Source organism: Oryctolagus cuniculus, chromosome 13 (assembly GCF_964237555.1).
Source record: "Oryctolagus cuniculus chromosome 13, mOryCun1.1, whole genome shotgun sequence".
Classification (NCBI taxonomy): Eukaryota; Metazoa; Chordata; class Mammalia; order Lagomorpha; family Leporidae; genus Oryctolagus; species Oryctolagus cuniculus.
In genome coordinates, this window is record NC_091444.1 from 44,515,810 (window position 1) to 44,543,504 (window position 27,695).

Genomic DNA, 27,695 nt, shown 5'->3' on the forward strand with positions numbered 1-27,695 from the left:
TAATTTTCATCATGCACTAAAATGAAATAATATTCCAGTGCAATTTGGTAAAGTTACTTTTTCACTGCCAAAGACAAAAAACAAATCATCAGTCTGCTGATAATTTTTTAAGATTTATTTATTTGAAGGCAGAGTTAGAGATGTTATAGCTGCTGGTTCACTCCTCAAATGGTCACAGTGGCTGGAGCTGGGCCGATCCAAAGCCAGGTGTGGGGAGCTTCTTCTGAGTCGCCCATGTGGTTGCAGGGGCCCAAGTACTTGGGCCATCCTCCACTGCCTTCCCAGGAAGTAGAACCACCAGGACTTGAACTGGCACCCATATGGGATGCCGGCATCGTAGGCAGTGACTTTGCTTCAACAACACCGGCCCCAGTCGGCCTCATATTAAGTGTGCTCGTTATCTTTTTATGGATTCTTATGTTGCAGCGTAAGTTTCTTCAACAGGGTATCTTGAATGGCTTTCCTTAGACCCAGGTGGTCTACCCCTTCTATCTCAATCCTTCCCTTCCAACAAATGAGAGTGATCGCTCCGATCTGTGCAGTAGGATGCTCTACATTAGTTTTTGAGTCTTTTCTGATGTGATTAGGGGCCAGTGTTTGGACCCAGTCAACCCTAACTTGAATACTAGATAGTACTTAATAATAAAAGTTTGCTCTTCTCTGAGCCTCAGTTTCATCATGTGTTAAATTCAGAATCTTATCTGTGTTGCCAGAGAATATTTTTCAGAGTGCATATAGATTGTGATTACATGTAGACCATTTAGCATGGTATCTACTGGAACTAAGGGAAGGAGTGTGCCTACCTACATTTTCCGCAGAGGCTAAGGATGAGAGAACTTAGCTCTGAGATACCAAACTGGCATTTATGGCGGACAGCAAGGGAAAGTTCGAGTTGTTTTTATTTTCATGTTGGAAGAAAGATGAACACCCCTCTGAAGTGGGACTGTTAATCAGATATGTGTAGATCTGCGTTAGGGGGCTGGGAGGAAAAGCAAATGTGGTTCTTCTAAAATTGTAAATCTTTTACGGCTACTCGAAGACTTTATGGCTTCACTTGGTGGTCAGTGTCGTCCTCATTTCCAAAATGGTGAAAAACCAGAGCTCCCATATTGAACTCGAGTTGGAAAAGGCAAGACCCATCTCACACTGGAGGGCTATGATCCAAAGGACCCAGAGGAGTTGAGGAAACTGTTGACTGGTGATCTGAGCTTTAAAACTACAGATGATAGTTTGAGAGAACATTTTGAGAAATGGGCACACTCACAGATTGTGTGGTAATGAGAGACCCCCGAAGGACACATCCAGGGGCTTTGGTTTTGTGACTTGTGTTGAAGAGGTAGATGCGGCCGTGTGTGCTCGACCACACAAGGTTGATGGGAGTGTTCTGGAACCCAAGAGAGCTGTTTCCAGAGAGGATTTGGTAAAGCCTCTCACCGTGAAGAAGGTTTTTGTTGGTGGTATTAAAGAAGATACAGAGGAATATAATTTGAGAGACTACTTTTGAGAAGTATGGCAGGATTGAAACCATAGAAGTTATGGAAGACAGGCAGATGGGAAAAAGGATTTACTTTTGTAACTTTTGATGATCAAGATGCAGTTGATGAAATTGTTGTTCAGAAATACCACACTATCTTAATGGGCAGAGTTGTGAAGTGAAAAAGACCCTTTCTAAACAAGAGAAGCAGTCTGCTGCAGGGTCACCAAGAGGCCGTGGAGAGCATCTGGCAACTTCATGGGTCGTCAAGGGAACGTTGGGGGTAGTGGAGGTAATTTTGGCTGTGGTGGAAACTTTGGTGGAAGAGGAGGCTGTGGTGTGGAGGTGGAGGCAGCAGAGGAAGTTACAGGGGAGGTGATAGTGGCAGCTGTGGTGGTGGTCCTGGTTACGGCAGCAGAGGAGGCTGTGGTGGTGGTGGACCAGGGTCTGGAAACCAGGGTGCTGGCTCTGGTGGAGGAGAAGGATGTGATGGTTACAATGAAAGAGGAAACTCTCTAGGTAACGCTGCTGGTGGTGGAAACTCAGTAATTTGGTGATTACAGTGGAGACCAGCAATCAAATTGCGGACCCACGAAAGGGGCAGTTTTGGTGGAGGAAGCTGGTGCATTCCCTGTGGTGGTGGTTACGCATCTGGTGGTAGAAGTGGTGGATATGGTAGCGGAAGGTTCTAAAACAGCATAAAAGGACTACAGTTTGTTTTTTTTTTTTTTTTAAGATTTGATTTATTTTTACATGAAAGTTACACAGAGAAGGAGAGACAGAGAGAGGGAGGGAAAGAGAGGGAGAGAGGGGGAGAGAGACAGTCGTCTCATGCATTAGAAGAACTGTAAAAATCTGCCACAGAAGGAACCATGATCCATAGTCAGAAAAGTTACTGCAAGAACTTAGACAAGAAACCCTACTTGTTCAGAACCGTCATAGCCACAGTTTGCAAAAAATGTAGCTCTTGATTAATGCAATGTAGTGTCAGCTAGATGTTCTTTCCTGAGGTCTTTTATCTGTTGTAGCTTTGTCTTTTTCTTTTCATTACATTAGATATATTGCCATGTAAATTGTGATAGTGGTACCAGGAATAAAAAAACTAAGGAATTTTTAACTTTTCAGTATTTGTGTAGTTTAGTTTTTCTACATTTTAGTACAGAAACTTTAACACAGTGCAGTTTTAAAGGTGTTTCCTTGTGAGTTAACAAGTAAAGAAGATCATTGTTAACTACTATGTTGCATGAATTTTGCTAAAGTTAACTGTAAAGAAACACCTACTGACTTGTGGTTAAGGGGAATCTCTTTTCCCCATTTCCAAACCGTGATATGAATGGGCACTGACGTGTGGAGAGAATAGGTATTCGTATGTTTGCAGTGTATGTTTTAGATAAATAGGATTGGGTATTTAAATTAGCATATTTGTGAATTTAATAGCATTAAGATTACCTTCAAATGAAAAATCTCAGAATTCCTATTTGGTTTTGTGCATTTTCTTTCAAAACGTAATCCTGTGATTCTTAGATTTGCTGAGTCCTAGCTGTGTTCGAAATTTCTGCATTCTACGCTTACCTTGGCCACATGTGAGCTGCTGCCGTAGCTGCCCTCTGAGAATTCTGGGAGGCAATGGTGGGTGTTTCCCCAGTCTAACCTGGAAAACCATTTGTAACCACATCAAAATACGGGCCCACCACGCTTGCTGTGTCTGAACATATTAGGTGGCTACATTTATTTTTAAAGCACGGGAGGCCCATAAATCTGATTATTTTCCTTATTTACATTTTTTTAATTGGATACAAGCTTTCAGTAAGAGAATAAAATCCATGTATTATTGAACCTTTAAAAAAAAAAAAAAAAAGAAAGAAAAACCAGAGCTCCCAATTGGAAGTAAGTGTGAGAGAACAGAAAAGATAATGGAGGTTAAATATTCCCAGAAGTGTAGTCATTTTAGGATTATTATTCCTTCTTTTTCTTACTTTGTTAGGATTCTTCTTTTTTTACCTTGTTATTGATAAAGAAGTTTTTATTTTAAAAAAGAAGTTAGATGAGACTGTATTTCCATATATCATAAAAAACAATGGTCTAAGGCTACAGCTTTCTGCATCACTTTGCATGTATAATTCATCCTTAAATGGAAATGTCGGGCTGTGAGGCCTGGGGGCCGGCACACACCCGCAGTGATGCTGGCTGCACCAGTGGACAGCCACTGTCTCTGATTTCACCTTACGCACAGAGCAGCCCATCTGGGGAAGTGATCATCTTGCATGATTGCAACAGATTAATCAGACTTGTGAAGTTATTTTTGTTATGAAAATTGACAAAACCTGAAAGAACTTTATCTCTCAAAGTATTAATTAGAAGTCACAGCTATTAAAAACAGAATTAATATTAAGGGAAGTGTTGCAGAAGGAGAAACGCATACGTCTCACCATTCTGGGCCCAGTGTGTTTTGCTGGCGTGTTAGATAGCACTCTTTTTCTCCATCCATACGTAGTTTTATAGTTCTAACTGTCAGGACAGACTACTGTGGATTCTTTTTTTCTTTCGACTTTATCTTGCAACGATTGTGTCATCACTGCATAAATTATCATTTGTATTTTCCATTATTTATTCAAATAAAATGGCCACTTATTGTGGGACATTTAGGTTGAATCTATAATTTGAATTTTGTACATAAGTAAGTCTACAGTAAAAATTTTGAACATATGGTTATGTCTCTCTGTGTGTCTCTTTCTCTCTGTAACTTTTTTTTTAACTTTTATTTAACAAATAGAAATTTCCAAAGTACAGCTTATGGATTATAACGGCTTTTCCCCCCCCATAACTTCCCTCCCACCCGCAACCCTTCCATCCCCCCCCTCCCTCTCCCATTCCATTCACATCAAGATTCATTTTCAATTATCTTTATATACAGAAGATCAATTTAGCATATATTAAGATTTCAAAGTAACTGTCTTTTAAATAAAATAAATCTAAAACAAAAAGAATACATTTGTCTACTGTCTTTCTGAAATAATTGAATTATAATGCCTGTGTTTTTGACTGTAACTGAGGAATGGAGGTCCAGTATGGTTACATGAGCTAAATTTAAGCTCAGTGGAGGTTTATATTTTACAGAGACTTCAAACCTATCCTCTTTTCTTTGCGTGTCAATGAAGAATAGGAGCTCCCAGGACACTGTAGGAGGTGTGACTGAGCTTTGTGGTAATAATGCTACCTAAGCTAATAAGAGAGAGTGTTTAAATAATAGTAGTTCCCTACTTCTGACGCAGTATCTACTGTGGGGGTGAGAAAATATGTATTGGCTTAATTTCTGCAGCTGAGTAGCTATACCTTACTTGTCTGAAACTATTTTCTGTTCCGGAAGCTTCATCTTGGCACTCAAAATGCCAATGAAAATTGAAGACAGTACGCTAAGTGGACTAAGACTTGAGAGGACAAAATTACATGGTTCAACTTATGTGAGGTGTTTGGAAGAGTCAGATTCATGACAAGTGAGAGCAGAATGGTGGTTCCAGGGGCTGACAGGCAGGGAAAATGGGGAGTTGTTGTTAAATAAGTGTGGACTTTGAACTGAAATGGATGGGGGGATGACTGCCCAGTAACAATAAATGCACTTAATGCCTCTGAACTATACACTTAAAAGTAGTAAATTTTGTGTATTTTATGACAATTGTACAATACAATTAAAAAACTCTGTGTTGCTAAGGCCAAATGCTTTATATGTGGTATCTTTGTTTTTTAACTTTTTTAAAGATTTATTGAGAGAGAGAGAGAGGTCTTCCGTCTGCTGGTTTGCTCCCCAAATGACAACCATGGGCAGAACTGGGCCAGGACGAATACAGGGGTTAGGAACTCCTTCTGGGTCTCCCATATGGGAGGCAAGGGCCCAAGCACTTGGGCCATCTTCTGCTTTCCCAGGCACATTAGGGGGGAGCTGGATCAGAAATGGAGCAGCTGGGACTCAAACTGGCACTTAACTAAGGGAGTGCTAGTGTCACAGATGGCAGCTTAACCTGCTGCACCACAATGTTGGCCCCTTATGGAGTTTCTTTTCTTTTCTTTTTTTTTTTAAGATTTATTTTATTTATTTTAAAGAGTTATGTAGAGAGAGAGAGAGAGAGAGAGAGGGAGGTCTTCCATCTGCTGGTTCATTCCCCAGTTGGCCGCAACGGCCGGAGCTGTGCTGATCCTAAACCAGGAGTCAGGAACTTCTTCCAGGTCTCCCACGTGGGTGCAGGGCCCAAGGACTTGGGCCATCTTCCACTGCTTTCCCAGGCCATAGCAGAGAGGTGGCGGCTTTACCCACTACACCATAGTGGGTTTCTTAATCTTCACAGCAGCCCAGTGAGGTAGATGCATTCCCACCTCCACTTTAAAGATGAAGAATCTGCGCATCACCAGGTTTGTCACTAGACTGGGCCACACAGGTGTCCATGACAGAAGTAAGGATGGGTAGCTGGCCAGCATCCTGGTAGGGGCATATGCCACATACAGATGTGCCCGTGCATCGCTGCTGTTTTGCTTCTGATACTCAGGTTCTGGAATTGCCCCAACTACCTAGGATTGGGTATCAAGGTTCCCTGGATCTTCATTCAAGGACTCCTTCTTGACCTTGAACCCTGAGAGTCCTCTAGCAGAGGCTAGGGCCATCCCCCATCCTTCCTGTAGTTCCCTGGGCTTGGCAGGCCTTCAGCAGTAAAACCAGACCAGCTGTTCATTGCTTCTTAGGCCACACTCATGAAAATCACCTAACAGGCATGATACCAAGATCATCTCAAATAAACTCGTGCTTTAACAATCGTTTGTGGGGCTGGCACTGTGGTGAAGCGGATAAAGTCGCCGTCTGCAGTGCTGGCATCCCATAGGGGTGCCAATTTGAGTCCTGACTGCTCCTCTTCTGATCCAGCTCTCTGCTATGGCCTGGGAGAGCAGTAAAATATGGCCCAAGTCCTTGGGCCCCTGCACCTGCGTGGGAGACCCAGAGGAGGCACCAGGCTCCTGGCTTAAGATCAGCACAGCTGCAGCCATTGCAGCCAACTGGGGAGTGGGCCAGTGGATGGAAGTCTGTGTCTCTGTCTCTCTCACTCTAACTTTCAAATAAATAAATAAATAAAATCTTTAAAAATATTTTGTAATCCCCTCTGAACAAACTATTTTTGTTAAAATAGTTTTCCATCTTCTGGAATGATCAGTTAGAAATAAAAAGTGAGCACTTTTTTCTTGTCATTATCTCCCAGCTACTTTTCAGAAAACAAAGAACACAGAGTAATTTACCCAAAGGAGGTATATATTTTAAAGGCAGAGTCAAGATATTTAATTAAGACTTTCTTTTTCTTCTTCCTCCTCTTCCTCCTCTTCCTTTTCTTCCTGTTCTTCCTCCTCCTTCTTTCTTGCTGTAGTATGTGTTTGTAACCAGATTTCTCATCAGGATTTGTAGGGTTTGTTTCTCAATCATAGGTTTGGGTAGAAGGATGTACTGTATCCAGTCATCCCATCATCCTGTTGGATTATAGATTAGAAGATGATTCTATGATGAAATAAGTGTCATAAACAAGACCGAGGGTGCCTAAGAGAATTAGACTAAACCACAGATCTTTGAGAACTCTGTTATGTACCGATCTTTTATTTTTAGAGATGTATGTATTTGACAGGCAAAGTGACAGAGAGAAGGAGAGATGCAAGAGACTTTCCACCTTTGTCTGGTTCCCTCCCCAAATGGCCACACTGGCTGGGTCTGGGCCATGCCAAAGCTGTGATCCAGAAATGCCACCCGGTTCTCCCACGTAGGTGGCCGTGATGCAAGTACTTGTGCTGTCCTGCTGCCTCTGAGGCTCATTAGTGGGAAGATGGTTTGGAAATGGAGCAGCTGAGCCTAGAACTGGTACTCAAATGTGGGATGCTGGTATCCCAGACTGTGGCTTAATTTGCTGCTCTTTAACACCAGCCCCCAGTTTGTCTCTCTAGTTTGAGAGCAAGAGAACGAGTGCGAGAGAGAGAGAGAGCGAGTGAGCGAGCACTCCCACCTGCTGGTTCATGCTCCAAATGTCTGCAACAGTAGGAGTGAGAACTCAATCCATGTCTCCCATGCAGATGACTGAAATCCAACTACTTGAGCCGTCACCCCTGCCTTTTAGGCTGCACATTACAGCAAGTTGGAGTCGGGAGCTATAGCTAGATGTTCAACCCAGGCATCTTACTTGCTAGGCCAAATGTCTCCTGCATTTTTTAATCAGGTGACATGATGAACTTAAAAACTGGTTGTTAAGAAATTTCAGATTGTTTATGAGAAAGTGCATTGGGAATGCATGTTATTCAGTTGTTACCATTTTCTACCTTTTTCATCTTACCCTCAAAAACCAGATGGCCTGCATAGTTTAGAGAAATGATTTCCAACCCAGTATATTTGTATAATTTCCTTTCCGCTCTTAATGAAGAAAAAGGAAACAAAATGAATTCAGTTCAACAAAATAAAATCAAGTTCTTAATTACAGAAGTAGGGAATTTTTTAACATAATTAAAGATTCCATGGTCATATTCTTTCAAAGTTCTAAATCTTTAAAAATGTGAGTTCTGGCCGGCGCCGCGGCTCACTAGGCTAATCCTCCGCCTAGCGGCGCCGGCACACCGGGTTCTAGTCCCGGTCAGGGCGCCGGATTCTGACCCGGTTGCCCCTCTTCCAGGCCAGCTCTCTGCTGTGGCCAGGGAGTGCAGTGGAGGATGGCCCAGGTGCTTGGGCCCTGCACCCCATGGGAGACCAGGAAAAGCACCTGGCTCCTGGCTCCTGCCATCGGATCAGCGCGGTGCGCCGGCCGCAGCGCGCCGACCGCGGCGGCCATTGGAGGGTGAACCAACGGCAAAGGAAGACCTTTCTCTCTGTCTCTCTCTCTCTCACTGTCCACTCTGCCTGTCAAAAAAAATAATAATAAAAAAAAATGTGAGTTCTATTAGATGTATTTTCCTGATTAATCCATTAGCTCAGCAAGTCAAAATGACTGAGTTTTTGCAAATGTAAGAGAAGTAGATGGTTATAACATTTAAAGTACACATGTGGGGCAGGTGTTTAGGCACTCTCCTACTGGAGTGCCAAGCTTTGATACCTGGATTCAGTTGGATGCAGCTTCTGACTCCAGTTCGCCAGTGCAGACCGTGAGAGGCAGAGACGATGGCTCAAGTAATTGTGTCCCTGCTGCTCACGTAGGAGACCTGGATTGAGTGCATGGCTCTTGGATTCAGCCTGATCGTCCCAGTCATTGCAAGCATTTAGGGGGTGAAATAGTAGATGGTTTGTCTGTCTGTCTGTCTGTCTGTCTCAAATACTTATTTAAAGGATGGTCTCCTTCATTTTAAAAATAAATACAAATGTATGTATCTAGAATTTCAAATCCTCCAATCTTATGCTGGTTTTTGTTGTTTGTTTTTTAAGACCAGTTCAGTCTCCCAGAAAGGACATTTGACCTGTGCAGGGGTCTAATAGTGTATTTACGGGTCTGCTCCTTCTGTGTATTCACAACAGTAGCCAACTGGAGTGTCCAGCAATACCCAGATTGACCTTGTTCACTAAAGAAGTGTCCATAGTACACTTTAGCACTCAGGTCAGACCCAGTGTCCTTCCTTCTTTTCCTGATACTTCACACACAGGTTGTCTTTTTGATGGCATGAATTGAAGTGACATGTACACATCCTATGACAGTTCTCTGTGAGGCAGGAGAAAACATGGTATCTAGTCTTCTTAATTCTTGCAACACTGAGAGAACACAATTCTTTATCTTATGTGGCTAAGAACATGGCACGTATCACTGCTGTATGGAAGCACTTAAGTTGTGGAATTTGGCGACTGACGTTATCTTGGAAAGGTACTGAATGAGAGAGCAGGAGGATTGATAAATTGCGACAGAGAAGAGTAACCGGTAATAATCAGTGACTGATAAGCAAGGACATGCTTAAAAGCATTCCAGGAGTTCCATTTATAAGAACTCCCATTTCCTTTGCTTTGCTACCTGCGTGTGGCTTCTTGTGAAGACTTGGCATTTTTCAAAAGTGTATACTTAATTGTTATATGAATGGCATGGCCTTCAGTTAAGGTTCCTAACTATTTTTCAAGTTATACTGAGAGGAAACATTGCTTCATAGCATTTCACGGGGTATGACATTTTAAAAAATTATTTATTTATTTGAAAGGCAGAGTTATAGCGAGAAAGAAGGAGAAACAGAGAGATATATTCCATCTACTGTTTCACTCCCCAGTTGGTCACAATGGCCAGGGCTGGGCCAGGCCAATGCCAGCAGCCAAGAGCTTCCTCCAGGAGTTCCCTGTGGGCAGCTAGGGCCCAAGAACTTGGGCCACCCTCTGGTTCTTTCCCAGGTGTGTTACCAGGGATGTGGATCAGAAGTGGAGCAGCCAGATCGAACAACAGCCCATATGGGATACTGGCACAGCAGGCCACAGCTTAACCCACTGTGGCACAGCACCAGCCCCTGGTGTGTGACATTTTTAAGAGAGAATGCTTTACATGTAATGTTTAGCACAACTTGAAATTATTAGCTCGTTGTATTTTCTCATCTTCTAAGTAAATAAAGAAATATGTACATTTGCTTCATTAAACTGTGAATAGAATATGAGGGCATATTTTGAATCCATCAATAATACTACACATCTCTAGTAAAGTTGTAAATTATGACTATTTAATAAGGTTATCTTTCTTATTCATTAAGTGTTTGATAGAAAGAAAATGTAATTTGCTCAGTAAAAAGATAATGACAGTTAGAAATCTTGTAATACATTTTAGAGATATGACTCCTAAATAGTCTGGTCTACACTCTAAATCTAGAGTATCCTATGTTTTAAAATAAGAATTTAACTTTAGGAATGTATTATTTTAAATAAAATCTATTTTTTATGTACTTGAAAAAAAATCACGGGTCTTCTCAACCATTTTTTGCTCAGTAACTTACTGACATAAATTAAGTCTGTAAAAGTTTCTTTACAGTTGACTGATGTGGATTGATTCAGTATAAGGTTCACATCAAAATAAGCCTCAACAATATCTAAAACTAACTGAAAGGAAAAAGCTATAAAAAAGAGAATGACACTCCAGGGATTATCAACTATTGGTATCTCTTATTCACTGACACCTGGTTTGAGAGTATGAATTCAGACTACCAACTTAGTTCTTAAAGCACTTTCCTTCTACTGCTCTGTGGCCTTGGAAGGCCTCCTGCTAATCAGACTTACCTAGAATGTCTGTTTAGTCTCTAGAATAGTCATTCTCTGTTCCTCTGCCTAAAGTCATTTTAATTTCTAGGTGTTAGTAAAACTCACATTCTGGTTGGTATTTTGAAAACTCTGGATATTGATGCCTGCCAGTGTCTTGAAGCTTGATGAGCCCTTGGTTAGAATGGAAATGGTGGGGGAGGATGGTGCCGTGGCTCACTTGGTTAATCCTCCACCTGTAGCGCCGGCATCCCATATGAGTGCTGGCTTTTAGTCCTGGTTGCTCCTCTTCTAGTCCAGCTCTCTGCTGTGGCCCAGGAGTGCAGTGGAGGATGGCCCAGGTGCTTGGGCCCTGCACCCCATGGGAGACCAAGAGGAAGCACCTGGCTCCTGGCTTCGGATCAGCACAGCATGCCGGCTGTAGTGGCCATTTGAGGGGTGAACCAACGGAAGGAAGACCTTTCTCTCTCTCTGTCTCTCTCACTAACTCTGCCTGTCAAAAAAAAAAAAAAAAAAAGAAAAGTCACAGTCCTTTGCAAAACTAAAGTAGCCTTATTAGCTGAGTGGCATTAGAGAAATCACCCAGTTTCTCTGATAGGCAATATCCTGATATTTCCATTTGAAGTAATAATAATATAACCTGTGTATGCCTCAAGAATCAAAAATAGAATGAAAATCTTTAAAATAGTAAATCAAGCCGGCGCTGCGGCTCACTAGGCTAATCCTCCGCCTTGCGGCGCTGGCACACCGGGTTCTAGTCCCGGTTGGGGCACCGGATTCTGTCCCGGTTGCCCCTCTTCCAGGCCAGCTCTCTGCTGTGGCCAGGGAGTGCAGTGGAGAATGGCCCAAGTGCTTGGGCCCTGCACCCCATGGGAGACCAGGAGAAGCACCTGGCTCCTGCCATCGGATCAGTGCGGTGCACCGGCCGCAGCGCGCTGGCCGCGGCAGCCATTGGAAGGTGAACCAACGGCAAAGGAAGACCTTTGTCTCTGTCTCTCTCTCTCACTGTCCACTCTGCCTGTCCAAAAAAAAAAAAAAATATTAAATCACTATCTGATGACAAGGTATTAATCATTTGACAAACATTTTTAAGCATTAGCACATCCTTTTCCTCTTGACTTGGGCGCTTGAGCTGCTTGTCTGGCTCTCTGACCTCTCCTGGGAACAGTCTTCTTGCTGAGGTCCCATGGGAACTTCCCTTTGTGCCTGATCCCAACCCCCAGTCCACCCTAGTCCTTTCTGCCCCATCCACGCACATGCTCTGGCCTTGAAAAGGTTGGAAGGCTGTTGACAGAGACCGGGGAGGGAAACATGGCTGCTTCGTCTAAAACAGTTCTTTGGGGCCTGCAGAGGAGCCCAGTGGAGTTCCGAGTGGCTGGTTATGCTGGATACAGCTGAGGTCCAGAGGACGAAGGCGGAGACGAAAGCAAAGGTCCTTTTGTCGATTTGTGTTTTGTTGCCACTGTTTTTGGGGAAAGCCATCTTTGAAACAGTCGTGGGATGCAGGAGGCAGAGGAAGGAGGTACTGAGGGAAACTGAAGCATAGCAGACATGTGAGATAGATTTTCTGGTTCTAAGAACAGGTTTATTATCTAGACATGGGTTGGCAGGGTTCAGAATACTGAAATTAACACAACTGTAGAAACGTGCATGATTGCTTTCTTCAGAAATCACTTCTGGGGCTAGTGTTGGGGTGCAGTGGGTTAAGCCACTGCCTGCAGTACCCTCTTATCAGAGAATTAGTTTGGGCCCAGCTGCTCCACTTTGGATCTAGCTTCCTGCTAATGTACCTGGCAAGGCAGGGGAGGATGGCTATAGCCTGCTTCCTGTGCTGCCTCTCACTACTCTGCCTTAGCATCACTGATCTCCCTTCCTCCCTCCCTCCCTTCCTCCCTTTTCCTCCCTCTCCCCTCCCTCTTTTCCTCCCTCCCTCCCTCTCCCTCTTTCTCTCTCCCTCTCTTTTTCTCCCCTCCCACAGCTAAGTTCTTTACATCTCTACAGCCTTCTCACCTGGTCTTTGTTTTGTCCAGAATGTTCTTTGCTGCCCCTTCCTCAGATCCACAAGGACTCAGTTAAACTGTGATGCCTTAGAAACGTTTTTCCTCACTGCCGTCTGTCACAGCACCCAGCTGATTTGGCTTCACACAAATGTAATTATTTGACTTATTTCTATCAGACTCTATTTCTTTTACATGAATTTCATCTCACTCCTTCATGGAAGGAAATTCATAGTTAATGTAAACAACCAACCCCAAAATGTATAAGCCGCATAATAATGACCTGAATAAGAAAGTTAAGTAAGTTGATTCCTAAGCTGTTTGCATTTCTGTAGTTGTGCCAGAACAGCCAGAGGAGAAAGCATGATGAAGGAGCCAGATGCTTGCCTCTCTAAGTGTCATGTGGGTGGCGTGGCCATCAAGGCAGATTAGCAGTGGTGAGCAACACCGTGTGCAGCTATCAGATAGAGTACTTAATTCCTGGTTAACTTTTAATGTGTCACCTTCATTTGTTTGTACAGTACTTTGACTTCTAGAAAACTCAGGGTATTTCACAGCTGTGTAAAAACCTTGGTTTTTCTGTGTAAAGTACAGCTAGATTCTAGGTTCAAGTACTTTGATAAGCAGACTTTTCACCTGTGTGTTGCACATCCATTTGTAATTACATGAGATTGTTGTGTATAATGCAGTTTATTTACATCCCTGTCCACTGCCCACAGACAGTATACAATGTACCTTCATTGTCCAAACAACCACAAACACTGCAACAAATTTCTGGAACACTATTTTTGTATCCTACCCATGCTCTGTGGAGGGCAAGTACCATGTCTGCCTTATCTAACACGAAAGTCTCGACATCTTGGAGATTATCTGTATTTTAGCAGTACATGGCAAATAGTTAAGGAAGGAATGAAAAAGAAGAATGAACGAAAGGGAATACATGGAAATAGGAAAACATTCATTTGTTTAATTTTCACTGCATGGATTAGCTTTTCATTACTGTGACAAAATACCTGGTACAGACCACTTATGAAGGAAAGAAAGAAAAGTTCAGTTTTGGGGGCTCAGAATCAAACAGCATGGTTCAGGCTTTGGCTCTGACAAGGGGCCCACAGCAGATGGATGATGGAGCATCCTGTGCAGGAGGGACCATATGGCAAGCCAGGAAACAGAAAATCCGTGAACCCAAACTCAGGCTTTTATAACAGCCCTTTAGCGAGAACCCAGGTCACACAAGAACTCCCTTCCAAAGCGTACAACCAATGACCTAAGATCTCCCACTAGACCCCACCCCCTAAAACATGCCACCTTCCAACAGCACCATGAGAGTAAGCCTTTAACACATGCACCTTTGTGGGACATTCCATATTCAAGCCACAGCACTGAGCAGCTGGTGTATCAAGTGCTGTTGCAATGCAAAAATCATTGAGACAAATTCCTGCTCTACTGGGCCTGATCTCTCTATGTATGATTTTCCTATGTATGGTAACTACAGTTGGAGTCAACTGATCGTGATAGAGAAAGTTAGCTGGGGGAATAAAAAGCAGTAGAAAGAAGTCAGGTTGGTTACTATGAGTTGTGAATTGTGTGAACAATAGAATCAAATGAAAGCCTGAAAATAACTTACTTATAGATTCCTTATGTCTACACAGTATCACAAATCAAAATATTCAAATCCAGATCACTTTTTGGTTTGTGCTTACGTTCTGACAATATTAGAAACACTGTAAGTAGGTTTTCCCTCCATGCAGTCCCTGGGCAATGCTATGTCAGCCTTAATAAATGCTCTAAAGTAATTCACAAACGGTAACACAAATGGCCACAACTGAAAAGGAGCATTTTTAGATCTTTGTAACCATTGAGGGGCAGGCTTTAGCACTGTGGTGAAGGTGCTGGTTAGGAAACCAGCTTCCCATATCAGAGTACCTGGGTCCAAGGCTCAGTTCTTGTGCAGTCTGGGAGGCAGCAGGTGATGGCTCAGGTACTTGGGTTCCCGCCACTCACGTGGGAGACCTAAATTGAGTTCCAGACTTCTGACTTCACCTTGACCCAGCCCTAGCCTTTGAAGGGTGAGCCAACAAATGGCTGATGTCTTTCCCTTTCTCTCTACTTTTCAAATAAATACATTTTTAAAACCTAAAACAAAACAAAACAAAAAACCTATAGACTCACTGGCTGTCATCTCTTTTCTTTCACTTGTGAATTATTTAAGGATCTATTTTGCAGATACAACCTTAAATTACCAAACCAGTGCCCTCTGAGAAGGCTGCTCCCACTGCCATCAAAACAGATGTGGTTTCAGGGGACATGTGATTTTGCAAGTAGTGTTCTTCTTAATCTGCTGTGTTTATCGGCCACAACTCTTGAATTTTAATTATTTGTCTCTGAATTTCTCGAACATTAAGGGTGAGTTTTATGCTTTCTGTTGTCATGAGTGGTGCTAAAGAGCCCTGTGTTGTAAATTTGAATCTCCAGCACAAAAGGAAAAATGGAACTGTTCTCTTCCAATGAAGCCTTAGATAGAGGAATTATTTTGGGGGTAACAGTGCAGGAGTACGGCACGGCAGCGTCATACAGAGCAGGCACCCAGGAAAGAGGTCGTACATTAATAAACTGATGCTGTGTCAACATTGTAAAGATCCAGGAATGAACACTGGAATTTCTTTGACATCAGTTATCCAGACAACATCAGAAATAGGTGACTTTCTCCGTTGTACAGAGAAAGAACCTAAAGCTTAAAGAATTTTTTTTTTTAACTAAGATTTACTGTTCACTTCTAAACACCTGTTTATCAGTGCCAAGAGTGCTGTGAAAGACGTCTTCTATGATTTCTGTTTTACAGATGGGAAAGCTGAGGTATGGAACTTTAAGTGGTAGCTTTGCCTCCAGAACTAGGATAGTATGGCTGTAAGACATACACCAAAGGAGCAGGCTCCAGAGCTTGCCCTCCAACTCCCAGGCTATCCTGCCTCTCAGATGTCAGCTCAGGGAGCACTCTGAGCACACAGCTGGTAGCAGACCAGAGGTGTCTGATTTCAAAATCCAGCCCCTGTCCACTGCTCTTTGCCACAAACCCAGTGGTATTCCCTAACAGGGGGCAGAAAGAAACAGGAGTGCCTTCCTAATCATCAGTGCCAAGGGTGGTTGTCCACAAGCCTGATTCCTGTGACCTTTCTTTTCAGTCCTTGGCTGCTACTTCCCTTGTCGCCTTCTGTTCTTGCCTTCTTCTCTGAACACAAGCTCCCACCCTTGTCTGACTTTCCCCCATCTACTAAATGTGTGTGCTCCCCAGAGCTTTATCTTCTGCACTCTCCACTCTTTTTTTTTTTTTAAGATTTTATTTATTTATTTGAGAGGTAGAGTTACGGTGAGAGGAAGAGACAGAGAGAAAGGTCTTCCTTCTGCTGGTTCACTCCCCAAATGGCCGCAGTGGCCAGAGCTGCACCCATCCAAAGCCAGGAGCTTCTTCTGGGTCTCCCACATGGGTGCAGGGGCCCAAGTACTTGGGCCATCTTCTACTGCTTTCCCATAGCAGAGAGCTGGATTGGAAGAAGAGCAGCTGGAACTAGAACCGGCGCCCATATGGGATGCCGGTGCCACAGGCAGAGGATTAACCTACTGTGCCATTGCGCAGGCCCCTCTCCACTCTTTGGTGTACTGTAGGAACTGCTCATCTACTCCTAGATTCAGTCATGACTTTGGTCTAGTCAGCCTTAAGTAGACTTACATAAAACCCCAGTCATGGGAGTTCAGATGCTTGTTATAAATCTCTACCATCATTATCTTGTCTAAGGTAAAAAATTTTAATTGCTGTTTTCCCAAACCAACTTTTATTTCAAATTTCCATGTTACTTACTACTGCTTACTTAACCCAGATCTAGATCAGTTTGTTTCCCAACTAATCATCAATGTATTTAATAGTGATTTATCTAATGATTCAAGCCTCTTTCAGGTGTTTGTGTGTGCAAGTGTCCTGTTCTTTTTACCTATGATTTTTAAAGGCTTTTTTAAACATGCTTATTAAATATTTCAACTTAATTTTTGTTTTAAAAAAACTAATTATCAGATTTGTTCCATAGCACTATAGATATTTTGCTTTAGTTATAATGCTTAAGGGATGCTTATCTAAAGGACCCTTTCTTTAAAATGTTTTTTAGTGCAACTTGTTAACAGGCATAGAAACTTAACTCATTTTTTCATCTTTCTCCTTTACATTGTGTTACTACTGTTTCTTCCCTTTTCATGTTTCTCCTTTACATTGTGTTACTACTGTTTCTTCCCTGTTTTTTCTTCTCCCCTAAGTAATTATATGAGAACTTGATTTTAGTCATTTTGTAAAATGAAGGCAGAAGATAAATTGATTTAGAATCATTTAAGAGTTAAAAAGATAACAAAAATAATAACCTGTGAAGTAACAGATTTTGAAGTCCATAAAAATTCTGTAACAACACTGCTGTAGAAGACAAGGGTAGAACGTTAGGTGAACTCTCATTAGGGGAATTCATCAGCTGTGTGCTAATTGGCTTTGCCCTGAGTCAAGGTTGGATATTTGTGTTAAGGACCTTGGCTCCATTCGCCTCTCTCCTTCACGTTCACACGTGATGTGCTGAGACATCCTAGTCTTCTAAAGACCTTTTTCTCTGAACAGCACAGTAGGCCTCCTAAATAAAGAAGTCCTGTGTTAAAGTCCAGATTGGCTCCTTAGTATCCATGGGATACGTTTCGAATGGATTATCCTGGTGTCCCAGGCCCTCAGCAGGATCACGGCTCAGGCTTGCCTTTTCCCATAGAGCACCTGCAGTTCCTTTACGAAGTGTTGTGGGGTTTTTGTTGGTTTGTGGTTGTGCTTTGTTTTGGACCACTAAAACTAGCATTTGATAGCTCTTAAAAAAAAAAAAAAAAAAAAAAGACATGCCTAGACAGGCAGCCTGATACAGTTCAGTTGAGAAAAGCGAGTCTTGAGCAGCCAGAGGATCTGACTCCATGTTCTGGGTATCACATCCTAGCTGTGTTATGGCACCTCGTAGCTCTTTTTTAGGCAGGGCACCTAACAATTTTTTTTTTTTGTTTGTTTGTTTTTTTGTAAAAATAGGACAATAAGGACCAATAAAATAAGCTTTATTTAAGAACAAATAATTTGGGAGAATTGCATTCTGTATCATAAATTGATGTAAAAATGATAATACTAGCTATATTTATACTAATGTTATTATTAGTAGTGAGCCCTCGATGCAGTTTACTTATTCTTCTGGTCTTTAGTCATCGCTTAGCCTAGTCTTTGCCTTCCTGCCTGTTCTACATCTTACTGCCTCCCACCTGCATCTGTCTCCATTTTCCCTTTGTGCCTCTACATAGCTACTTTGCTTTCCGTTTCTTTTCTTCTTCTTTCCAAAGTTGCTCTTTCTGCTAAAATCCACATTTCCCATGCAATATTTCTTGCCCTATAAGTCTTTAGCTGCCTTTCTTGTTATTGCATGCAACAGGGTTTAAAACTGACAAAAAGTAGAGAATTCTCATAATATCCAGAGGTATATAAAGTTTTCTCTTGTTTTTAGGGTGGCATTTTCAGTGAACACTTTTATTTGCATGCACAGGATTTTGAAATGACAGAGGTAGAAAGAGCAGAAAAAGGCAGATAATCCAAACCACTTGGCTGAAGGATGAAAGGAAATATCCAGAAAAGTTAAGGGTCTTGCTCTGGACCTCAAGAGTTCTTTACCAAGAGAGTTGCTGGTGAAGATTGGCTTCAAAGCTTAGACCGCTCTGGTTGCTTTTCATTTTTGCTATCCCCTGTATGGTGTTTCCCATCCGAGTTTGATTAAGGGCACCATCTGGGAGTTAGTTTGTTCTCAGCATGCAATCTAGCTGATTGGCTTTGGCCAAGTTATTTAACCTTGAGATTCTCATCAGAATATGAGAGGACCAGATAGATATTCTCTAAATCATCTTTTTGATTCTCAGCCTTCATTCACCCTTGTTTAACACCTATTTGATGACCAATTATTTACAAGTACAGAGTGATTTGAATTCTTGTATTTGATTTGCATTTTTGTCCAAATGCCCAAGGTTGGACTTCTTTTGCACATGACTACATTTCAATCTATACAACCACTTCTGCTTGTCCAGGATTTGGTGAAATTATTTCTAATTAAAACGTGACTTCGTTGGCAGAAATCCTGTCCTTGTGCTGTGAGGCTGTTTGGCAAGGTTTTTTATTATCATTTTTAGAAGTCTGTAGGAAAGTGAAATATTTTCTCTAGATCATAATGTTGAGACAGGATAGCAGCATTCCTGGTATACACTACCTGAAAGATGGTGAGCTAGCCACACTGTTCTTCATTTGAGGATCAAGATGGCATTAGCCAATGACAGATTTCTTTCTTTGCCTTCCCACACAAATTATCCACAGTTTGAAGCAAAGCCATAGATAAAGAAAAGAAATAAATGCATGTAAGTTTTTTTGCTGAGGATATAAGAATCTGTTACTTTGGCTTGAGGAAGATAAGAAATCCAGTAAGTTAGTATGTCCTTTAATTTTCACAAGCTAACACTAGAATTTCATAAAATTCATAGATAATCTTTTTACCCACTTAAGTAAATAGGGGAAAGAAATCTTAATTGGTAAGGTTTTTTTCTCCCCATCTCCCTGGGTTACTGGAATATTTTCTGGTTCCCTGTTGAATTGTTAGATTCTTTGAGCTCCAAGTCTGGTCATGTGATTAAACCACTTAATAGAAACTTGAATGAAGATCCCCTGGCCCAGTACTTTCTTTGGTTTATTTTGCTTTTAGTAATCAATTAATACATTACATCCCAAACTGATTTTATCTGGTTGTGAAATTTTTACTCAGCGTGCCAAACCATCATTTGCTGAAGTGCTTACACATCATCACTTTCTGGTTTTTGGTGTCCAAGACCCTGTTTTGAGAGCATTGCCAAGCATGGGAAGCTAATATCACTATATTTCAGTCATGAAAACAGTAACACTCTGGAAACAATGTGCTTCAGTTCTTGGAAAAGAGTTCTCGGTGGACACGCTGAAGATCTGTTTGCAGGTGTGCTCGAAACATGGAGTCCAAGGACAGTGAGCCTTCCAGAGTGCTGAGAAACTCTGAGTTCACTAACCCTGGCACTTTTCATCAGTGTGTAACGTCTTTTCAAAGTTTGTTTTTAAACTTCCTGCTTAAGTATTCGCTATCACCAACAGTAACAGGAAACAGCTCCTTTCTGGGGATCAAGAATAAATATTGAAATACTTTGGATCAAAATTTGAAATTAATGCAATTTGTATGATTTGCTGTAGTGGGGATTATTTGTGTACTAGGACTTTGAAACAGTTTTCAATCTTAAAACATCTTTCGAAATGGTATTTTCAAAAGTTTGTGTGTGTGTAACTATAGGCAATTTAACTTCTTTTTTAAAAAAAAACTTGATTCTCAAGAGAAATTTTGTCTATTAAATATAAATGAACTTGTAATTAATTGAGTTGAGAATTCTTACATTATAAAACCTTTAGATTATTTGAAATACATAATAAGTTAGTGAAATCACTTTGAAGAATGCTTTTCTATGTTAAATTATTTAAAGTAAGAGTGTATAACTGTTCTCAATCGATGAAATAACGAAAAATTCACATCAATCAATATATAAAGTGAACTGTAAGTGTAGTCGTCTTTCTTACATGTAAATAAAAGATAAAGCTCAACGTTAATAGACATAGGGACATCTTTGACGTCATGAAAGGATATTAGATCCTTTGAAATACTGTTGGGTTCAAGTTCATAATTTTATTTCTGATTTCTTAATATTTAGTTGAATTGGTAAGGTTATTTGTAACTTTAAAGTTTATAAGCTCTAAGTTAGATTAATAACATAGTTTAATTGTTAGGAAAGAAACTTACATTGAAGAATGAATTTTGGTTTTCTAGTCATATTCTACTAAAAACCAACTTCCTTTGTAGACGTGTGTAGGGGCACAGTAAAGTTAGATGGTTTCACTTACATGATCATTAAGAAAGAAATATCTTTAAAAGCAACTGAGCTCTCTACTTAAAACATAGCAATGAGATTTGACAAACAGTTTTCCATTTTACTTGGTCTCTTTATTACAACCATGGGAATAAGTATATGGACAGTAGCTATAATTCTAGTATGACAGTAGAATGTTTTTGTTACAAATTTCAAACTGGCCTTATTTTACCATTACCAATTTAAAAAATATATTTATTTGAGAAAGATCTTCCATCTGTTGGTTTACTCCCCAAATGGCCACAGTGGTCAGAACTGGGCTAGGACAGATCCAAGAGTACAGAACTCCATCTGGTCTCCCGCATGGGTGGCTGGAGCCCAAGCACTTGCACCCTCCTCTGCTTTCCCAGGAGCATTAGCAGGGAGCTGGATCAGAAGTGGAGCAGTCAGAACTCAAACTGGCTTTCATATGGGATGCCAGTGTCCCAGACAGACGGTGGCTTAATCCCCTTTGCCACAATGCTGGCCCCCAAACAGCCAGTTTTTGTGAGATGCGCTTTCATCTCTTATTTTTTGCCCTGAGATAACTGTCAAGATGAATAAAGCATTCTTGGAGAGAAGGGTATGACTTCATTCATATGTTCCAAGGAATTTAAAGTGATTGCAAAATCCTGTTTCAGAATAACACAGAGAAAGCATCTACTACGTAAATTATGCAGAAATGCACGCCATGGTTAAGCCTTGTGCTCTGCTGTTAGCTGCATTGCCCGTAGTTCAGGAGAACGTTTAGACTATTTGAGCGTTGCATTCAAGCATGTGCTGCCCAACAGGAAAAAGTGTTTTTGAGGAATGATAATAACATTTTAAAGAAAGCATCCCTGAGAATGAATTCTACATTTTCTTTCTTTCTTTTTTTTTTTTTTTCTTTTTAAGATCTATTTATGTGAAAGGCAGAGGTACAGAGAGAGAGGAAGAGAGAGAGAGAAGGAGGTCTTTGATCCTCTGGTTCACTCTTCAGATGGCCCCAACATCCAGGGCTGGGCCAGGCTGAAACCAGGAACCTGGAACTCCTTCTGAGTCTCCCCTGGGGGTGGCAGGGGCCTAAGCACTTGGACCATCTTCCACTGCTTTCCAGGTGTATTAGAGGGAGGTGGATCAAAAGTAGATCCTACAGGACACGAAATGGTGTCCGTATGGGATGCTGGTGCTGCAGATAGCAGCTTAACTCACTGCACTACAACACAGACCCCCAGACTTTCCTCTTTATAAATAAAGGGCATAAGTGCATCAACTGTTTCCTGGAATATACCACACATTTTTTGATGCTTATTTTTTATTTGTTTCCAGCTGTTGGAAAGGCAGAGCTGTAGGAAAAATAGATCTTCTACTTACTGGTTCACTCTCCACATGCCCACAACGGCTAGAGCTGGGCCAGGCCAAAGCCAGGAGCCCAGAGCTCTATCAGGGTCTCCCACATGGGTGCCAGGGACCTAGGCACTGAAGTCATCTACTGCCTCCCAGAGTACATTAGCAGGAAGCTGGATGGGAAGCAAAGGAACCTGTACTCTAACCTTCAATCCAAGGGGAGATGCAGGGTATACCAAGAAGCAGCTTAACCAGCTGTCCCACAATACCCACCGCCCCTCAGCATTTTAGGAATGCAAACCTTAATTAGACCCTGTGTGTTTGAAATGCATACCTATTGAAACTGATTATACACAGAAACCAGTTTTTTCGTGTATCTTGTATGTCTTTTGCATAATTTGAGCAGCCATATGCTCTGCCATGAAGGAAAATATTTAAAGTATGCAATCGTGTTAAACAGTTACAACATGAGTCACTATATTTAAAAAAAAAAAAGATAAAAGTGCTGTCCTAAATGTGACAACAGGAACTTAAGGATTCTCTTCAACGCTGTTCATTTGAAGTCACTGTAAATTCATGAACTTAGGTCATTCTGGTTTCCGAGACCAAATTTGGAACATTCCCTGCATTAAGAGTTCAAATGTTTAAACAACCTCAAAAACCAGGTCAGACTGTTTATTGAAGACTTAAATTTGAGTGTGTTCATTCTCTGAGATCACGAATCTGCTTTAAAAGTTAATTCTGATAAATTCTTCTAGTCCTTATAGTTGAATGTGCCAGAATTATATTACGTAATTTAATTTTTTATAAAGTAGTGATGTGTGTGTGTTTATTTATTTTATTTGATAGATGGAGTTACAGAGAGGCAGATAGAGAGATGTTCCATCCGCTGGTTCACTCTCCAAGTGGCTACAACAGCCCGAGCTGGGCTGATCTGAAGCCAGGAGCTTCTTGCTGGTCTCCCATGTGGGTGTAGGGGCCCAAAGACCTGGGCCATCCTCCCTGCCTCCCCAGGAGCACTAGCAGGGAGCAGGATTGGAAGTGGAGCAGCCATGACCCAAACCAGCACCCACAAAGGATGCTGGCACCACAGGTGGCAGCTTCACTCACCATACAACAGCTCTGGCCCCATAAATTAAATGTTTAAACAATTAAATTCAAAAAGTAAATTATTTCCTATTTCTTTTAGTTCCAACCCTTTTTCTGTTTTCTTCCCTATAAGTCAATATTGTTTGTGCCACTAATTTGTGGATTTATTATTATTAAATATTTGGAATGTCCTATACTTTCCTATATTCTAGATACCATTAGTCTAAACCTTGCCGTTAATGCATCCGTATGAAAATTTTTATTTTTGTGAGAAGGTAGCATTCATTATTTTCCCCCTGAGTTCATTGAGGTAGTTCTATTTTTAATAAGAAACATTCATCAATAAGAAGCATATAAAAATATGCTGCATTTGAAAGGACTGCTCTACTTAAGAAGATAGGTTTCCTTGTTTCATCTTGTTAGGGCGTAGAATTTAACCAGTAATGGAAATTAGAATAGGAAGCACATATGACTCTTTACAATTTTTTAAAAGATTTATTTATTTATTTGCAAAGTTACAAGGAGACAGAGACAGATAGAGAGATCTTCCATCCACTGGTTCACTTCCTAGATGGCTGCAATGGCCAGAGCTGTGCCGATCCAAAGCCAGGAGCCAGGAGCTTCTTCCAGGTCTCCCACATGGGAGCAGGGGCCCAAGGACTTGGGCCATCTTCTGCTGCTTTCTCAGGCCATAGCAAAGAGCTGGATTGGATATAGAACAGCCAGGACTCAAACTGGTGCCCATATGGGATGCTGGCACTGCAGGCAGTGGCTTTAACCTATATACCACAGTGCCAGCCCCATCTTTTCAGTTTTGAAAGTAAGAAAACCTACTAATGGGATGCTCTAGCCAGCACTGTCCAGCAGAACTTTCTCTGATGATTGGAATGTGCTCTGATCAAACAGTAGGAGTCACTAACCATGCCTGGCTATTGAGCACTTGAAAAGTGATAATGGAATAATGAATAATTAAATTTAAATAGCCAGACATATGACTTCTGCTAGTCTCCTTTCTTTTTTATAGTTTTTTTTTAAAGATTTATTTTCAGAGTTAGACACAAAGAGAGATATATCTGCCATCCACTGGTCCACTCCCCAGATAGTTGTGCTGGGCTGGGCCAGGAGCTGGGGAGCTTTGTCCAGGTCTCTCACGTGGGTGGCAAGGATCCAAACACCTGGACCATCTTCTGCTGCTTTCCCAGGCCATTAGTAGGAGCTGGATGGGAAGTGGAGCAGCAGGAACTCAAAGTGCCCAAATGTAATGCCAAGTCGCAGGTGGCAGCTTTACCCACTAAACCACAATGATGGCCTCTGATAATCTCTTTTCTATTCAAAGTGTGCTCTGTGGACCTGCATCACCTTGGAGCTGACTAGAAAGGCAGAATTTCATAACACACCCCAGATCTTGAAGCAGAATCCTCATTTTTGCAAGGTGCCCAGGTGACTCATGTGCCCATTATCACTGAGAAGAGCTGGTCCAGAGACTGTCACACAGACAAGATGGTTAGAGCACACGGGCGTTCCAGCTCCTTAGAGCGTGTGTTGCTGTCATTTCGGAGAGGGTTACTGCAATCCACCGATTAGACAAGGGGCTGAAACTCGGGCTGCCTTTAACAGACTTTGGGTAACTTTTGGAAAATCAATCTTAAGGCTCAGTTCCCTTACCCTTTGATGATTGGGATGCTAATGGAACAGTACCTGCCTCATTGTGGTGAAGATGAATTGACCTAATGCAGATAAAGGGTCTACACACTTAGTAAACTCTCAATAGTGATGGATTTTATTCATGCCCTATTAACCCATGTTACCAAAGTTGTCCCTTTCCAAATTAGACATGTAGACTAAGGTGGCTTAGATGGTTCCATATGTCTTTCTTGAAATGAGTTGACTCTGCGTAGTCTCCAACAATGGTTACCTTTCCTAAAGAAAAAAGGGTCTGGAGTGCTATGATTGACTTCTGGTCACATGCACTTTGAGGATTATCATGGGAAATAATGATGCAGCCTGTTTGAACTCTGAGATAATCCTTCCAGTGGAGATCCAAGAGCACAGTAGCAACTTCTCAGTTCCTTTACATCTAGATGTCGTTTTCTGTGCCCTCCTAGACTTTGTGGGGACCACAGAAAAGTGACATTCTTCTCTTGGCTTCAGGAAGTGGAGGGATGTGTTTGGTACGACTTCTTTGGAGGGCAGCCAGGGTTTCCTTTTCAGTAAACTTTGTTTTGAAAACCATGAACCCAGGGCAAGCTCAAGCTTCCAGTCAAAAGTTTCATCTTTAGTAATGGGGCTTCACTGGGTAGCTGATCCTAGTAGGGCTGAGGAGCAGCTGCCTACAGAAAAGTAGGAGCTCTCGCTTCAAATTCTTGTCATGCTTTTGATGCTAACAAAGAATCCACTATTCTAGAAGACGATTTTTACAAGACTTCTTATAATTTTACTTTCTCCCATTGAGCATTTTGGTGGTTTTAAACACACATTAGTCATGTATTTGCACATGTAGACACATGTTGTGTGTGTGTGTATGTAATATGTGGATAGAGATAATCCCATGGGGGAGCATTCTTGTTGCTAAATATTTCTCTGGGTCTTTTCCCTTTACATGGTCTATAAAAAGGAGAGGTACTGCATATCTGCTTTTATAATATGTGTCCCCAGATTCCTGTTCAGAAAGGTTATACTCATTTGAGCTTCTTCTAGAAGTGTTTGCATTCCATTGTAATGCTGTCATTTTAAAAGCATTAATTTGATAAAAGTATCTCATTTCAAACATTTGTTTGATTTCTGATTACTGCTGAGCATGTATTTTTCATATATTTAGCCATATTTTTTCTTCCTTATTTGTCTTTGTATCTGCACCTCAGTTTCTTCACCTCAAGTTATATTGCAAGGCCACTGTGAAGAACAGATTAGTTAATTTCACATTCTTAGAAGAGTAGATGATATATAAAATTAGCTTTTACTGCTTTTAGGCCTTGGTGAGTTTTCTACACATGGCTGTTTTCCATTTTTCAAGCTGATATCCCAGGATTTAGGTGCCTATTAATTACTTTTTTACGTGAGGTTGGGAGAAAACCAAATTTTCTGATGAATCTAGGGTTTGTTGTTTTTGAGGCTGCTGGGTACAGACTGAAGGAATGCTTGTGAGGACTAAAGTTGAAGCATTCCTGTATATAGGAAGAGTCTTCAAAAAGTTCATGAACATGCATATTATGAAAAAATATGTGTGGATTTCAATAATTCTTGCACCAGAATGTACATGTATTCTATTTTCCATGATCTTTTTGGTGTCCACATGCATTTTCGATCTGGTATTATTACCCCCACTTTTCAGATAAGAAGACAGACTCATTAAGTGACTTGTTCAGGATGTGACTGACACTTGTCTTCCCATGTCACAGCTGTGCTGTTAGGGATTTGTGGTCACCCGTCCTCTCTGAATTGTCCTTTCTGGTGTGCATCTTGCTATCAGGGTAAGACAGGATATACGTTGATATAGGCTGTGGGGCCAGGTGGCCTGAGTTCAGACCCTGGCTCTGTTGCTCACCAAGCGTACTTCCTTCACCTGTAACAAAGGGACGCTGGGTGTGGGAGTTTGGCCTAGTGGTTGAGCCACCAGTTAGGATGCCTGCATCATGTCACAGTGCCTGAGTTTAATTCCTCGCTCCCACACCTGACTCTAGCTTCCTACTAGTGCAGACCTTAGAAGGCAGTGGTTGAGTTCCTACCATCTGCATGAGAGACCTGGATGAACTTCCCATATCTTGGCTTTCACCTGGCCTCAGGCTCTTGTGGGTATGTGGGGAGGAAATCAGCATATACTGCTCTCTCTGCACCTCTCAAATTAATTAAGGGGTCCTGGGGGTACCCACCTCTTTATTATGAGGAGTAAGTTAGTAAATATGTAAATCATCTAGAACAATAGTCTTGAACAAAACTGCTAATGCTGGCTAGCACTATTATTAGGAGTATTCATGGCTACAAAACCTAACCGATGCCAGCGCCGCAGCTCACTAGGCTAATCCTCCGCCTGCGGTGCCGCCACCGGGGGTTCTAGTCCCAGTTGCTCCTCTTCCAGGCCAGCTCTCTGCTGTGGCCCGGGAGGGCAGTGGAGGATGGCCCAGGTGTTTGTGCCCTGCACCTGCATGGGAGACCAGGAGGAAGCACCTGGCTCCTGGCTTTGGATTGGCACAGCGTAGCGGCCATTTGGGGGGTGAACCAAAGGAAGGAAGGCCTTTGTCTCTGCCTCTCTCTCTCACTATCTAACTCTGGCTGTCAAAAACAAAACCTACCTGACATTGTAGGACTGTTACCTATCTGTTGACTATATACCACGCCAGGGAGGAGATATTTTCTTAGGTAGTCTCAGTGGGCTAAGAAATTCTGCTTTTGTTCTTCCTGTGCCATGTGAACCAAACAGGAATTTTGTTCAATGAAAATTGTAGATTCTACTATGTTTTTGCATACCTAACAAATCAGGAACCCAGAGGCCCTTGGAGCTTGCTAAAGGACATAGTTTGCTGCCGTAATTCCTGAATGAAGAAACTTGCTAGTAGGGTCACCATCACCCTCTGCTGCTGCCGTCTCTTTC

General features: G+C 41.7%; 1 protein-coding gene and 1 pseudogene across 16 annotated transcripts in view; both read left to right on the forward strand.

The window, feature by feature from the left end:
* The window catches only part of CACNB2 (calcium voltage-gated channel auxiliary subunit beta 2), a 510,382-nt gene that overhangs the window by 328,827 nt on the left and 153,860 nt on the right, over nt 1-27,695 (forward strand).
* Nucleotides 828-22,520, forward strand: LOC138845078 (heterogeneous nuclear ribonucleoprotein A3 pseudogene; annotated as a pseudogene).